General features: G+C 42.7%; 1 long non-coding RNA gene across 1 annotated transcript; it reads left to right on the top strand.

Moving 5' to 3' along the window:
* Nucleotides 1-288: 288 nt before the first annotated feature.
* On the top strand, nucleotides 289-5683 carry LOC129385884 (uncharacterized). Its single transcript, XR_008613371.1, has 3 exons — nucleotides 289-663; nucleotides 1414-1504; nucleotides 5639-5683. It is a non-coding gene; the product is annotated as an uncharacterized lncRNA (long non-coding RNA).
* The last annotated feature ends 208 nt before the right edge of the window (nucleotides 5684-5891 follow it).

Genomic DNA, 5891 nt, shown 5'->3' with positions numbered 1-5891 from the left:
AAGGCGTTCACAAGATCAAAACACAGAATAGGAACGGAAGGAATGCCGGAAGGAATGGCACTGAAGCGCAACTGTAAACAAACGAAGCCGGTGCAAGGGGCCACGTGATGCCATTAGGCCAATAGCGACGCGGCGTCGGCTTCGGGCAGAGCGCTCGAGGAGGGGGCGGCATTCTTCAAAGCGTGGCACTACTTTACGAAGTTTAAGGGGCTTTACGCGTCCGTTAGGAGTGGCAGACGGAGCTGCACATGGGTAGTCAGCCGGACTTTTTCGTGTCGCGTTGTAAAAGTTGTTAATTTGCCGTAAATATCTCTTGATTTGTACTCAAGAGTGAAGCAAGACTCCAAGGACGAGAGATTGACGCATCGGGAGCGAAGAACAGAAACGATGGATGGTTACGCTGCTTGGGTCTCGGCACGTTCGAATTGGCAAAGTTCCGAATTTGTCGCTGTGTTTTGTACGCTTGTGCGCTCGTCATTTGCCGTCATCGCGCGGAGATATTTGCGCTGGATCTCTTTCACTTCGTGTACAAAACTCTGCACGCTGCGGCATCGAAGAAGTTGTCCTGTGTTTGGGTGCACGTATGCGCTTGGACACGGATATATCCTGCTTGCTCTCAACGGGTGTTCAACAGTCTACGCGCACTCGTAACTTGCTCATGAGGTAAGCTCATTTTAATCTTATTTGGTTTGCATAACGTAGGTGTTAAAGTGATGTGTGGTAAGCCGGTGTCGCGAACAGAAATGTTTTCAAAAGACCACTATGCAACGTCTTAGGGCAAAACTGACGCATGAATGGGGAAAGGGATCACCCTATCTTTTCAGATCGATTCCAGTCGTAGCGCGATCGGCTCGATCGCAATTTCCGTGAGGTACTTCTAACCTTTTGCTCACTCGTGTTAAAAGCGTAGAATACAACTCCGTTCAGTTGCGCACTTGTATTTACGCTTGTATTGGCTTGAGAGCATACTGTATCCGATACAAGAACTTCTGTTAAAATACGGAAATAAACGTTCGAGGCAATAGCAGTCGCTCACTACCTGTGGTCGTTACTTTCTTGCTTGGGTGCACGTTTTAATTGTGACCAGAAAAAAAAAAGTTCGTTGCTCTGGCTGCTCTGCTGTGTTTCCTCGGTGCAACTTTTTGCAGTGCAGCAAGACGTGTTGCTTCAAATGATGTCTGGGCAGTCAAGGCATTCGTGTCAGTAAGCAAGCAGTAAACGGGGTATCAGTGCGAAAAAAATTGGACATAAAAGAGAAGCGAATGGTATCATCATTGACTCTTTTATTTTACGAATAATTCAGTTGTATTACTAAAGCGGAGAGTGGATATGCATGAAAGTCAGATTGTATTGATACTCAGCAAAAACAAGGTAACTTATCATTACTAATCAATCCTTTTCTTTTACTGAAAGGCAAGTTGCTGTTGTGCTGGAGCTGAGCAGAGGTCTGCTGCCTGCAATGGGTCCATCTCTCTCAAGTTATCGCAGTATTGTAGCTCTCAAAGTGAGTGGATTTTTTTTTCTCTTAGCTATTTGCCACCTGAATCATGACTGCCACCTGCCACCTGAATCAAGCTGTGTAGGTGATCACTGTTAGTGACATTGGAGTGCTGGTGGACAAGCACTCCTTTATTATTGCAACGCATATGACAGAGTGTAGCTGTGGCAGTATGCGAAGGTGTTAATCTATAAGCTAAATTAGGTTCTTTGAGGTAATATGTTAATATATTGATGACATTGGATTGTGTTCTAGCAGGCAAAAATGCTAAACAAGGAGAAGTAATTTTAATTTGCACTTGGTAAGATGTGCAAGCAAAGGCTGTTACACATGAAATGGGACATTTGTAGATGTCTTCTACAATGCTGCAGTCCTGAATAGCTTCAGAGTTTAGTGATACCACTATAATTTATCTGTAAAGCATGCAGCACAGTTTAGCATTGGGGGAGGCTGGCATCAACAGGCGTCTACTTATTTAGTTAGTTAAATGGGGTTTAATGGCGCAAAAGCGGCTAACGATATGCTGCGCCAAACATGAGGTGTTTTAAAATCCAGTTAATGGAGGAAAAGGCTTTGTTAATAATCTATATTTTATGTAAAAATCCAGTGTCGTCTAGAAATTTACGAACGACACATAATGGGACTAGCGGATCATCACCTCAAATTAGAGCAGGGTGTAAAGGTATGTGTAGTTGATATAATTTGTGCAAAAGTGTTCGTCTGTGTGTTTCAGTCTGCGTACATGTGAGTAATATGTGCATAACTGTTTGTGGCTGTTGACATTTCTCGCATGTTGGTGTGTCTTCTTTCGTAAGTAAGTAATTGTGTGAGGTGTGTGTGCCCAATGCGTAGTCGGCATAAAACTACATTGATGAACCGCTCCTGATGGTAGCATGACTTCCACTCGCCAACTATGGGTTTCGTGAGATGTAGTTTGTTGTCAGCACAATGGTCCCATTCGCGTTGCCATTTCGCCGTTAAGGCTTTTCTAATCGCGCGGATGCTATCTTTGTATGGAAGTGTTGTGTGTGTTATCTCTTTGTTCGCTGCCATCGATGCATATCTATCGGCTACTTCGTTACCCGGTATACCAACGTGACTTGGTACCCAGCAGAAGTGGATTGATCTCCCATATTTGTTAAGTGCGACCATGTTTAGTATGTCCCCTAACAGGGGTTCACACTCAGATTTTAGGTTTCGAGCCTTCAGTGTACTTAAGGAATCAGTGTAAATGACTGTTTTTGTGCTTGCCAGTGATAATCTTTTTCAATACAACCCATAGAGCGTAAACTTCAGCAGTGAAAACAGAGGCATGTTTTGGTAGACGAATACTTCTTTCCCAATTTTCTGTTACGGCCCCTACACCCACGTGTTGTTTTGTTTTGGACCCATCAGTGTAGAATTGCATGTGATTTTGATATTGGTCCTGAAGAGCACGGAATTCTTGTATAATGTGGTCGTGAGGAGTGTCTCTTTTCCTTAAATGTGTTAATGTCCAGTCGCACAACTGCGTGAATTCGTACCACGGGGCCAACCGTTCTGGTTTCTTGGCAACCTGGAGGACTTCGTGGGGAATTTCATAATCCCGACACTATTGCTCATACTGCAGTACAAGTGGCCTAAACATGTTTGGTTTATTTCTGTAGTGTAAGCGTGAGTTGCACTGTGTGACGATGTTGTAGCATATGTGTTGCGGTGATGACTTGAATTCTGAGTACGTAAGGAAATGTGAGGAATGCTCTGCGCTGCTGTAATGAAGGTTCGTTACATTCAACATATAAACTTTGAACAGGTGACGTCTACTTACTGTGAAGTGCAAATGAGGTGTTACTGTTAGGGTGACTATATATAATTTATGGTTTAATTCTAATCTTGTATGAGGCAGACATAGTTTACCCACTTGGTTAAACAATAGAGATGTAATATCTATGTATACAAGTATTACCCGTTCATTTATGCCATTTGGACAATGGCAGAAATGCATGGGCAATACTTGTGTACATAGACATTACATCACTATTGTTTAACCAAGTGGTGCCCCTGCATGCTAAATTTTACAGGGCTATTATTAAGTAATGTCAACTTTTGTTCTAACATTAAGGCACCTTTTATATTATTACAGATTACCACCATTGTGTACCATCATAGTGTGATATTTACACTAAATGTATTTGACTTTGCTATAAAACCCTGCACAGTGGTGCATCATGAAATTTTTTTCTGTAGTTTCTGGCCTCAGAATGCACTTCACGTTATATTCTTGTTTGCAACAAAACTATAATGCAGGTTTCTCTCCTTATATTTTGTGGCACTTCAAGCTGCGGCGAGCTAAACCACTGGGCAGCAATACTGGAATCGCTACTGCGTGTGTAGCTGTCTTCAAACACACACAAGGAATACATAATTGCTTTTTTAGCGCAAAACAATGGACGCAAAAAAGACGACAGAACAAGGCGCTACTCTCAACTGACATCACTTTGTTGCGTCCCTCCTTTGTAGACAGCAGAATCTAGAAGAACATGCGCTGTGAACACCATGTGCAGGAACCACCAACATCTGATCACAAGAGCACACTCATACGACAGAATCCAAAAAAACCATATTGAGCACTGTACAAGGTTAAAGAAAGCACACTAATGCACTGTGACCCCAATGACTGTATGAAGAAAGCTTCCGATAACTCTCTGGCGGTGGTATCACCGCTCTTTTTCAAAATCGTAGTATCACGAAACATTGCGAACATAAGCGATCCATACCAACAGGCACAGGTTCCCATTTGGCTCAACATTGTAAAATATGGAAGTGCAAAGTCATCTTTCGTGATACTATGATTCTGAAAAAGTGCTGTGATACCACCGCCCGAGAGTTATCGGAAGCTTTCTTCATACAGTCATTGGGGTCACAGTGCATTAGTGTGCCTTCTTTAACCTTGTGCGGTGCTCAATATGGTTTTTTGGATCCCGTCGCATGAGTGCGCTCTTGTGATCGGTTGTTGGTGGTCCCTGCACATGGTGCTCACTGCACATGTTTCTTGATTCTACTATCTATAAAGGAGTGACGCAATAAAGTGATGTCAGTTGAGAGTAGCGCCTTGTGCTGGTCGTCTTTCTTGTGTCCATTGTTTTGCGCTAAACAAAGTATTTATGGATTCGCACCAACTAGCCCGCCAATGCATTGTGTTGAACGCAAAGAAATGCTGCTTTGCCTACTTCGACTGTGTGCCGGGCACTTCTGAAGTACTGTCTGTCCAATAACCTTGGTGGCATGGAAGTGCCGTCCACTTCTATGCATTGCTTTCTGTTTCATTGTGGCATCACATCACATTATATTCATAATGTGTATGTATTTTTTCTAAGAGACCCATATTCCTATCATTGTGTTATATTTGCTGTCGCATTATTTATGTGCAAATGACCAGTGCTCCAAGTTCCATTTTATCGCAAAGTAAACTACTGGTACCTAAACAGTTCTGTATATCAGAAAACCAAAGCCGAACTGCCGAACACTATCAAGCAGCAGCTTTAGTACAGTGTCAAGTAGTCAGATTTTATTGGTTATGCAGAGGCGCACAGCGTACCTCTTTATTACTTGCTGAACAATTAAGCTGTGTGAAAACTGAGTATTTATGTAGCTTCAACCACATGCTATTGGCCATTGTTCCTGCCCTCAGTAAATGTGGAAGATTATCATGGCGTTTCTTTTTCTAACTCTTTTTCCTTATTACAGTGGGATTACTGCATGTGTAAGTAGGAAACGGATCCCATAGGCAATCAAAAGCCAACAATGTGTAAACTTGGAACATTGATTGTACAGTTTGATGACCCAGAATGAGTAGAAATACACCATAAATGATTGACAATTAACTTTTACTTGACACAGGGCTAGAGCATACAGTAAGCATACTGTATGCTCATACGGTGCCACATCAATTTAAATTTTAGTGTAGCTTTACAGTGTACGCTTCTATTGTTGCATTCTGTCAGAGGGATGGTAATGTTTCGCGTGTCTAGCAACTAGACTGTCTATATACAGTAGTAAAAATGTGCGAACTGTATTTTTTAATGATTTGATAGAATGTGTAGAACAATAAAGCCATACAATCAACGCACAGTGATGTGACTTTCTCTGCACATGTTGCAGGTTCAAAAAAGTATGGTGGAAGCTGTTGCCAAGGTTCCGACCAGGGGTGCTATGCAGGATGCGCCGAGTTTGGCGAAACTCGGGATCTTCACGAGCTCTGGCGACACCCCAAGACGAAAGCACGAATGGTACCGAGACACAGTTTATCTTTCGACAAGCCTCCAGTTTCATTGGTTTATCTAGATTCACTCTGGCTGGCTATCATTCCTTGGGCGTCGCCTTCTGGGCGGTCGACAAACTGGGGCTCACGTGA

This window comes from Dermacentor andersoni, chromosome 7 (genome assembly GCF_023375885.2).
Source record: "Dermacentor andersoni chromosome 7, qqDerAnde1_hic_scaffold, whole genome shotgun sequence".
NCBI classification, from domain to species: domain Eukaryota; kingdom Metazoa; phylum Arthropoda; class Arachnida; order Ixodida; family Ixodidae; genus Dermacentor; species Dermacentor andersoni.
Note: the sequence above shows the minus strand (reverse complement) of the source record. Positions and strands in the feature narration are given on the sequence as shown.